Genomic DNA, 10,732 nt, shown 5'->3' on the forward strand with positions numbered 1-10,732 from the left:
TCAACTCTGAACTTCCCGGAATTCAATTCCGACCGTGCACACAAGTCATAATACCTGAAGTGAAGCTGCTCATGGCTTCAAACTGCTGAACGACGCGCTAGAGCTCAAAATGACCAGTCGGTTTGTTACATTCTCTCCCACTTAAACACACGTTTGTCCTCGAACGTGCCAAGAACTGCCATGGAGTTGTCCAAAATCACTGTTTAACACCTCGAGCACCTATCCGTGCTACCACAACTCAGCTGGGCACCCTAGCTTGATCAATCTGAGTCCCTTTTTTACTTAGGCAAATAAGCCTTAGAGCCCAATTCCAACATCCGGAATTCTTTGCTAGGCTTGCTCCAACATACGCTCACCAAATCAATAAATACACGCAGCACCAAAATATGACTGCATACCTTCGCTGAATTCACACCTTGCACTACTTTACTCACACGACCACAATAACATTCTCTGATCAATTTAGTCGAAATTCCCTGACTCTAATGCTCTCATTGCACCTCATGACATACATAGATCTTGCCCTAATTCTTATAATACCGCCATGACAGAAGAGATGTGTAGAAATTCATAACTAACTGCCGAATCAACAATTCATTGGGTCTGTACTCCTTACCAGAACCATCACCTCATTCTAAACCAAGTAATAGTCTTTGCCCCTTAATATACTTCATATAATCAGATTGCACTGATCCTAAATCCAATGATCTCGTCTCACCAGTACGAACTGCTCAGGCATTAAGCCACCCCGGACATGATCAAAAGTCTCATATGATGCCACAATATGCCAATAGGCTACCAATTCGAACGCGATACAAAAGGAAAACGAACTCTGGAAGGGATTACTTAACTCTCACACAGCTAATACGAGTTTTCCTCAGAAAAATAGGAAACAAAACACATAGAAAAAGATATAGGGAACTGTACTCAACATCATACTGTTGCGGCGCGCAACCCGATCCAACAGCATACCCATGGCGGCGTGCCACCCGATCCACATATAAAATTCATATAAGAACACACCGAGCTAGATTGCTCATTATAACAAAATACCAAATATTGGTCACAAGCACGCTAAGTGCATAATACCATCCTTGGGGAGACATATAGCGCTATAAGCTACAAAACTCAAGCACAATTGAGGTACGATATACGATCTGAATCTCAAGAGCCATTCTGCTCATATAACACCATCGCTACACGGAACCTCAATACATAAGAAATTTACCAAGCTGTTTTACAACTCACACGATACAATATAGCATTACATGAAATATCCGATGATGAAATAACATCCAACATCCGAATACCCCTCCATAAGGAGTGTTATGCTGAAATGAATACATCCGGCCTGACATAGAGCCCATATTCATATTTAAATCCATTCACAGACCTCAAGCCGATTCTGATCATACCAAACTAGGCCAATAATCTCTCCTGGGTCCATAATAACCCCGTTTTTTCCCATAACACACAAGAACAACCATCATAACCGGAGCAATCCTCCATAGTCCACAACCCAATAAGCGGAGTGCCCTTCAGGCATAAATTCTCAATTTAACGACATCACTATAATCTTCATACTTGGTTTAACTCTTCAAGCAATCAAGTGGCTACATGCCACACTTATACAACCTTCTCGTGGGGCATGCTCCCATAACCTTCCGTAACAGATAACAGGTTTGTACATCCAAACCACCGGCCGCGCTAACACTGAAAAGCGATCAAGAATCCTAACCATGATGCAAAGCCTTTTTCACAAAACACCGATCTCAGGTGATGCTGAAGACAATACCAATTTACTTTAAACAGTGAAACTCCTTTCCTACTCATCCAAGCTCGTGACATCCTTGTCAACACCGAACTACAACCTTGAGCCTCACTTAAAATCCCATATCACTCACTGCACCCAACCTGCCAATATACGATAGAACACGATTTTTCATCATAACTCCGGAACCACTAATAGATTAACACTTCATCATATATAAAAAAAACTTTTCACTCAACTCACTTCAGGAGAACCATAGAAACACACATGTGAATTTTCATAACTATAGAATATGCAAATCTCTAAGTAGTGGTCTAAGCCACCATAGCCCTTCCGGGATTCGCCTACACACAACAGGCCATAACAGTAGAATACTTCTGAATAACATCAATTACGGCAGCTGACAAGCTTCCCACATACCGTCACAAATCACTTGCATAACTTGATCACGGTGAAGGAATTGATCACTACCACCAATATGCCAATTCAACTATGGCTAACCAATCTATCTTCTTCTAATTTATCCTTGATTGCCTTAGAAATAATAATAACTCCATTCAACACATAACATACTCCATCCGCATTCCTCCCGAGTGACCTTGAATCACGAGACCATGTTGTCTCAAATCCCACGAACCATTTCATACCTCCCAAATGCTACAATGCAAGTCAAAACATCATAGAACGTTTTGAGCTTCTTCTCATAAGTTGCTACAAAGATTGATTCTTAACCGTACCCATAGGCTCGAAATCATAAGGCATTACGTTTTATCCCTTTGAATCCACTAGGACCATTGTTGAGAGCCACTCGCTTTGACTTGGCCCCGAATATAATCAACTCCACGAATCTTCTAGCATATGAATACCCTCTCGACGAAGCACCTGGCAGAATCACTTCCCTTGGAACCCGCATCTATACAAGGCATAAATCTTGAATCCTTTCCCAAGTCTGAACATGAGCCAATAAGGCCAACCATGGCACACCTTTAACAATTCCTTTGCTCAAATTACCACTTATGTTCTTTTCCCGCAGCTAAAATAACCCATCAATATGTTAACATCCAGAAACCTCGCAAGTAGTTAACCATACAACCCAAACATAGGCGGTTGGACTATACCACTTAGCTTGAAGCCACTATCACAAAACTCTGGCATTCCCCCGGATTCTTTATCTCTTATTGACATAACCTTGCGCAATCAACTGCCAAAATTCTCGGAATCTTTCTGTAAAACCCCTTTTTATACTCTGAATTATCAACCACATCCGCACGACCGATCTCTTTACTGTATAACCCATAGAATTCTTTGCAGAAGCTTTGCCAACCATGCGACCGCCGGTCTGCTCACTGAAGATAACCTACCTGGGGAATTTACGTGCCGACATCTTCCAACGCTGTTGCATGGGGTACAATCACTACGACATCAATAACCCATCCTGAGTCAGAGCTCACTCTCTAGCTGGACGGGTCCATTCACCCCTCCTGGTCATCAATTAAAGGTGCGACAACATCCTTCCAATCAAATTTATGTTGTATCCTTCTTCATTTCAAGCAGCTCCTTTCCATTGTACCAAATCATCTACCGCATAATAGCCCATACTTCAGCTTAAATCCGTAGACCCCAATCACCCATCACTAAAATTCCTAAACCACTTCAGACTCTCCTTAAGGTGCGTAGTCATCCTACCACTAAGCCCATACGCCACTCCGCCACTCTTCCACTTTGGCGGAACTCACCCCTTTAATCGACTACTCGACCTTTGCCTCTTATACCTGGCCTTCTAGAAATTTTAGCCACCGTCTGACACTCCTCACATGTCCTTCCTCATTCTTTACTACTTAGTTGTTTCCTTAAATAAAATCTATTTTCGTAGCACTTGAACCCACAAATCGCTACTAACTTTAAACCTTTCTGAAGATCATCTTTCTCGAGCCGTCAATCATTAGAAATACCGATTCAATCTTGAACCACGGCATCCCGCGATCTCTGACAGTCGTTTCTCCAATATTATTCCACAATACCCCGCCCCAAAGGCGGATTGAAGAATACCATAACACCGGCGAACTTAACATATTCAATCACGGAAGACGACATCACGTCGCAGATGAAACTCCCATCACACTTGAAATCACCAAGTCTTGTTACTCCATCACTCCAAATCTGGACATCCCTAGGCCAATTTCTTTTCCTCCGCCGGAAATGAAATATCAGCTATCTGAATCGTGCACTAAGTAGACTTCCTTTCAAATCATTCATTGCCTCAACACATAGGTAAGTATCCTACTATCTAGTCAATATTGTGCGATAACTAATCGTGAGCATCATAGCAACCTGTGCATAGCCTCCAAGCTCTTAGAAGCACAACTACCGAGCCGAAATGATAGAAAAATCCTTCTGTAAGGCGACGACAATAGCCCAACCAACTATACCGGGAGAAACATCCCGCACCATATCTGTAGTACCATTAAAATTCTTTAATTCTCGATTTATAACAAGCTCTTCACGTCGCATAAGATTGAATAGGAAAGAAACAAAGGCATAAGCCTCAAAGGAATAAAACCGCATGATGAGGAATCAAGAAGGGAAGTACTCCTAACAGCCCTGTAGCCTCTCGAAGATAAGTACAGACATCTCCGTACCAATCCGCAAGACTCTACTAGACTCGCTCATGACTCGTGAGACCTAAGGGAACCTAGTGCTCTGATACCATGTTTTCATGACCCAAAATCCACTAAGGGTCGTAATGGCGCCGGACAACATTCTCAAGAAAGCCAACACTTAATAACTAGTAATTTCTCATTTTAGATATTTTAGAATTCACTTCTTTTATACATCTAAACAATAAGGAATAAATTTCCACTGAATAAATAATGATATCTTTAACAATTTCAAAATACTGACTACTTCCATAGACATTCCAGAACCCGGTGTCACAAGTGCATGAGCATTTACTAGGAAACAAAATAAAATACAGTAACTATTCGAAATACAGGTGGACAAAAATGAAAATACAGTATAATACTCTGAAGGAGACTTTGCTGGCTACGGTCGTCTCAATAAATGCAACTCACCTAAGTCTCTGTATCAACCATGCCGCTATGCCACTAAGCCACTAGCCACACATAAACCTGTGCAACAAAAATGCACAGCAAGTTAATATGAGTACGAAAACAACGTGTACCCAATGAGTATCACATCTAATCTTGAAGAAGTAGAGACGAGAGGTTGACTTCGACACTACTAGTGGTCCAATAGTAATATATTATTAATGCGAATAATCATGGATTTATTAAGAACGACAATAATTTCAAATAAGTCACAAACAGGTAAAAGTTCCCTTTTTAAATTAAAAGTCTCCGATTCATAATCTATTAATTCTTATCTATCTCAAGTCTCGGAGGGTAAGTATCAATATCAATAAATTTCAAGGCAAGCAGTACAAGCACGCGCAAATCATGTCGAGGTCGTACGGCCCGATCCAACAATATTTAAACCGTGCACTGCCAGAGGGTCGAATGGCGCGAACCATAGATGCATCTATTTAATCTACTGAGGCGTTCTGCCCGTTACAAAATTAAACACACACAGACAGTCAATCAAGAAGTCAACAGGGAATAAGTATCCAAAGAAACACCAATTCTCTTTTAAAGATTTTTGAAAATGAAGTTTAAATCTTTTTAGAAATTCATTTACTAATCCAATATGATTTAAGCAATTCAAACTGCCAACAAGGTTACAAATATTCCAAGTATAGCAGGTCCTAGACTACCTGGACTTACACATAATAGTAGCTACGCATGGACTCTCGTCACCTCGTGCTTACGTAGCCCCCACAAATAGGAGCACATAACAAATTATTTCACCTATGGGGACAATTCCCTCTTACAAGGTTAGAAAGGAGACTCACCTTGCTCCGAAGATCCATAACCGGCATTCCACGCCCTTCCGAAGACTCGAATCGACGCACAATGCTATAAAACTAGCCAATAATTATGCAAATCCATTAATATATGTTCAATTACTCATTACAATCCAATTTATAGCAATTCCTAACCCCGATCAAAAGTTGACAAAATTGCCCTCAGGCCCACGTGCCCGGATTCCGAAATTTTTCGAAGATAAAGTTTACCCATGAACTCACGAACTCAAATATATGATTTTCTCTTAATTTCATACCCAAAATCGTGGTCAAAATCCAAGAATACGAATTTTCTAGGTTTTCCTCAAACCCCCAAATTTCTACCAATTTACATGCAGAAATTTATATATAATCGATGTATTTAACTCAAGATAGGTGGGGTTAGCTTACGTTGTTGATGATGATGAAAAACCCCACTTGAAGCTCTCCTAATCACACCAACTGAAAATGGGAGAAAAATGACCATCTCCCGATTTTTAAAGAACACACTGCCTCCAGCATTTTCGCACCTACGGTGCACCAACCGCACCTGCGGAAATTTCTATTGCAGGTGCGGTCTCAGCCAACTCACTCAAGTCCGCTTCTGGGGAGCCAGGGCCGCTTCTGCGGAAGATTCGTCGCACCTGCGACCCCACCAAGCCCAGCGATTTTCCGCTTCTGGGACACAAGGGCCGCTTCTGCGGCTCCGCACCTGCGGCCCAAGTCTCGCAGGTGCGGTTACACTAGCAACCAGCAACTTCAGCTCTTCCTCCAAGTTCCAATTCGATTCGTTAACCACTCGAAATCCACCTAAGGCCCCCGGGACCCCGATCAATCATACCAACCAGTCCCAAAACACATTACGGACTTGCTCGAGGCCTCAAATCATATCAAACAACGCTAAAATCATGAATCGACCTCCAATCCAAGCTTAGTGAACTTTAGAATTTAAAACTTCAACATTCGATGCCAAGACCTATCAAATCACATCCGATTGACCTTGAATTTTGCACACAAGTCATATTTGACGTTACGGACCTATTCTCACTTCCAAAATTGGATTCTGACCCCGATATCAAAAAGTCCACTTTCGATCAAACTTCTCGAAAACCTTCAAATTTCTATGTTTAGCCAACTGACTCCAAAATGACCTACGGACCTCCGAATTCACTTTTAATCGCGCTTCCAATACCAGAATTACCATACGGAGCTATTCCCAGACTCGGAATTTTAGACGACTCCGAACTTCCCGGAATTCAGTTACGACCATGCACACAAGTCATAATACCTGAAGTGAAGCTGCTAATAACCTCAAACTACTGAACGACGTGCTAAAGCTCAAAACGATCGGTCGGATCGTTACAATACAGGCAAGAGGCATTAAACTTATCAAAATGATAATATAAATCAGACCAAATTGCACAAGCATTGGAGCGAATAAGTACTCCACTCAACAAATTACGAGTTATAACAGTTATAACGTGCATAATTTAGGATTTTATGATAGCATTACACCAATCCCATAAGTTTGCAAACTTATCCCCATAAGTGTCTCTCGTTATTGAGCCATCAACAAAACCTAGTTTATTTCATGTCAAAATTGAAACCTCTATGGCCTGACACAAGTTGTAATTCATCATGTCGATCACTTGAAAACCCAGATAAAAAGAACTAGGTACATCACAAGGATGGAAATACATAGGATGATTGTGATCTATCACAATCGATCCATGTTTAACAACATCATCAAATACCATAGCAAAATTAGGGTTCCAATACCAACTATTCTGAAAAATCTATCGGTTTTCAACAAATTCATAGCGAAAATCTCTAGGTTTGATCTATTAATGCATTGATGTCGTATTTACTTCCATTAATCTGGCGAGAATTAAGCCTAGGTAGAGAAACAAAGTAAAACTGAGAGAGTAAAGAATAGAGAAATATATGAAAGTTTTATTAAGCACACTACCGAGAAATAGATATTTACATTTACTTATACGACTAATCAACCTAACCGACTAAACTCGTTAAACCACTAACTATGCTAGTTAAGACTAACAAAATTAGTTAAATTAGGTAAAACTCAGGTAATTAACAATATGATGGAGCACCGATGCTTCACCTACAGCTCAGCTATAACCATGGTGGAGCACTGATGCTTCACCTATAACTCAGCTAAATCATCACGTTGGAGCATAGGTGCTTCATCGATGGCTAGACTAAACTAACTACTGTGGTTAAGTAAATGCAGAACAAGCTGTGATTTCCTCTTCAAGAATTCTTTAAAAAAATTATTTATTTTTAAATATCACTAAATTTATTTATTTTAAACTTAAAAATTAGAGTTCCATATTGACAAAAACTACTTTAATAAGTGAAATCCAAGCTATAAAGACCCGGCTGGTCCTTTTCGTATATTTTAGTCTTGTTTTCCCTGTTTGATGCTTTACGCATGTGCATTTGTGATTATGTGACTTGCGGGGTCGGTTGATATAGTTTCGGGAGAGTTTTGGATTGAATTGGGACACTTAGTCTCAAGGTTGGATGCTTAAGTTGCAAGAGTTTATCGGAGTTTGACTTTTGTGTAAACGATCTCAGAATGATATTTTGATGGTTCCAATAGGGTCGTATAATGATTTTGAACTTAAGCGTATCTCTAGATTTGATTATAGGTTCGTAGGTTGATTGGTGCTTTTTGGCAAAAGTTGGAAAGTTAAAGGTTTGGAAGGTTCATAGATTTCACCAAGAGTTGACTTTAATGATATTGGGTTCGAATTACGATTCCAGGAGTTGATATAGATCTGTTGTGTCATTTGGGACTTGTATGCAAAATTTGAGGTTGTTCCGAGTTGATTTGATATGTTTCGGCATGAGTTTTAGAAGTTGAAATATCATCATTTTATTAGGCTTGAATTGAGGTGTGATTCAATGTTTTGATGTGGTTTGGTTTGATTTGGGGCCTCGAATAGGCTCGTGTTATGTTTAGAGATTGGTTGGACGGGGTCCCAGGGGCTCCGGGCATGTTTTGGGTTGATTTTGGATGATTTTTGGATTGTATGGCATTGCATCAGTTTTTTAAGTTTTGGTGCTTTCGCACCTGCGATGGATGGGCCGCAGAAGCAGCTAGGTGGCCGCAAAGGCAGTGCGTGGCAGGGACGGTTGAGTCCGCAGATGCGAATGAAGGGCACATAAGCGAGGTCGCATCTGCGCTGAAGGAACTGCAAATGCATGTGTGCAAGTGCGGTGTGAGAAACGCAGGTGCGGTTGACTGAATTTTAAGTGGACCTCGCAGTTGCGAGGAATGGACCGCAAAGCAGTATTGCTAGTGCAATATTTTGGCCCGCAGATGCAGATTATCTAGACACTTTATATTTCGAAGGGTTTGGTCATTTTTTATTATTTTGAGTTGTAGAGCTCGGCTAGAGGTGATTTTTGGAGAGAATTTCACCACAATTGAAGAGGTAAGTGAAGCTTACTTAATTTCAATGTTAGATATTAAGCTAGCATTTGGCCATAGATTCCCAAATTTGTTTTGAAAAATCTGTTTTGGATGAAGTTTGGTTTGAAGATGAAAATGTGTTTGGACATAAGTTTTCAAGACATATTTCATTTTTTTTTGAAAAATATGAAACATGACTTATACCCACAAGTTCTAAAAACTATCACAAATACCCAATAGTACCTTTATTAATAACATTCATGATATTATCGCAACCCATAGTCCTGAACATAAATAAATTTGGTATAAAATTATTATTGTTATAATGAGCTACATAAACAGTATCAGATGTTTGAGAAGATGAATTGACATTGTTACAAAATAATAAATGGTGGACTCTTTTATAAAATATAAGTTTGGGGCAATTTTTAAAAAATATAATAGTGATATTTTGGGCCAAAATCAGCTCTTGAGCTTGTTTTGGGATTTGGGTTTCGGATTTTGCAAATTTTCCAAAATGCAGATAAAATCAATTGCCAAACATGTATTTGCCAAAAAAAAAAAATCAAATATATTTTGGCAAAATCTATTGCCAAAAGGGTCCTAATTACCTATGGATCATTCCACCTAATTTTTTACAATGATTTTGGAGACTAAAAATTGATGATTTGATGGTCGATTTGAGGTTAGATTTAGGTAAAACACATATATTTGAACTCGTATTGGAATGTGTTTTCTGAATTTATGAGTTTTGACGAGTTTCGGGGTGTAAGCCCGGGGTTGACTTTTTGATTTTGTTCAAGATCGAAGATTTATTATTTGGGGCTATTTCCTACGATATTATTTGATGATATTAAGTTGTTTGTGACTAGATTCGAGATATTCAGAGGTCGATTCGTATGAGAAAAGCTTTTTGGGAGTATTGACTCACGCGTTTTGAGGTAAGTAACATATATAAACTTGGTCTGAAGGTAATTATTCCCATGGACTATGATACTTGAGATATGTTGGGGGTGAAGCGCGTGCTAGGTGACGGGCGTGTGTGCGCACACCGGGATATTCCTGATCCGGGTAGACTTTAGACTACTAAAAGGCCTATTTGCTTTCATGATTTAAATTATATATATATATATATACACACACACACACATATACATATACATATATATACATATACATATACATATATATACATATACATATACATATATATACATATACATATACATATACATATACATATACATATACATATACATATACATATACATATATATATATATATATATATATATATATACTAATTATGTCGATACGTACGTTGCACGTGTATACCGAGTCATATAATACATGTTTGTGTAAAATAATATTAATATTAGTACAACAAAATTTTGAGTAAATAAATTTTATATGAAAAATATAGTATAAGTTTTTATGAAAGAACAATGTTGTGGCTCGTCATTGTGACTTGTTTGCCAAAGTCAAAATGACTGGATCATATCGTCTGAATCTACAAACATGAACAATGAAAGTTTAATTAAATATATGTGAATTTTTCAGATTGATTTTATAAGGTACAATTATGTATTAAATATATCTCGCCTAGTACTTATTTATAGACGAT

The sequence above is a fragment of the Nicotiana tabacum genome, chromosome 6 (assembly GCF_000715075.1).
Source record: "Nicotiana tabacum cultivar K326 chromosome 6, ASM71507v2, whole genome shotgun sequence".
In the NCBI taxonomy this organism is placed as follows: Eukaryota; Viridiplantae; Streptophyta; class Magnoliopsida; order Solanales; family Solanaceae; genus Nicotiana; species Nicotiana tabacum.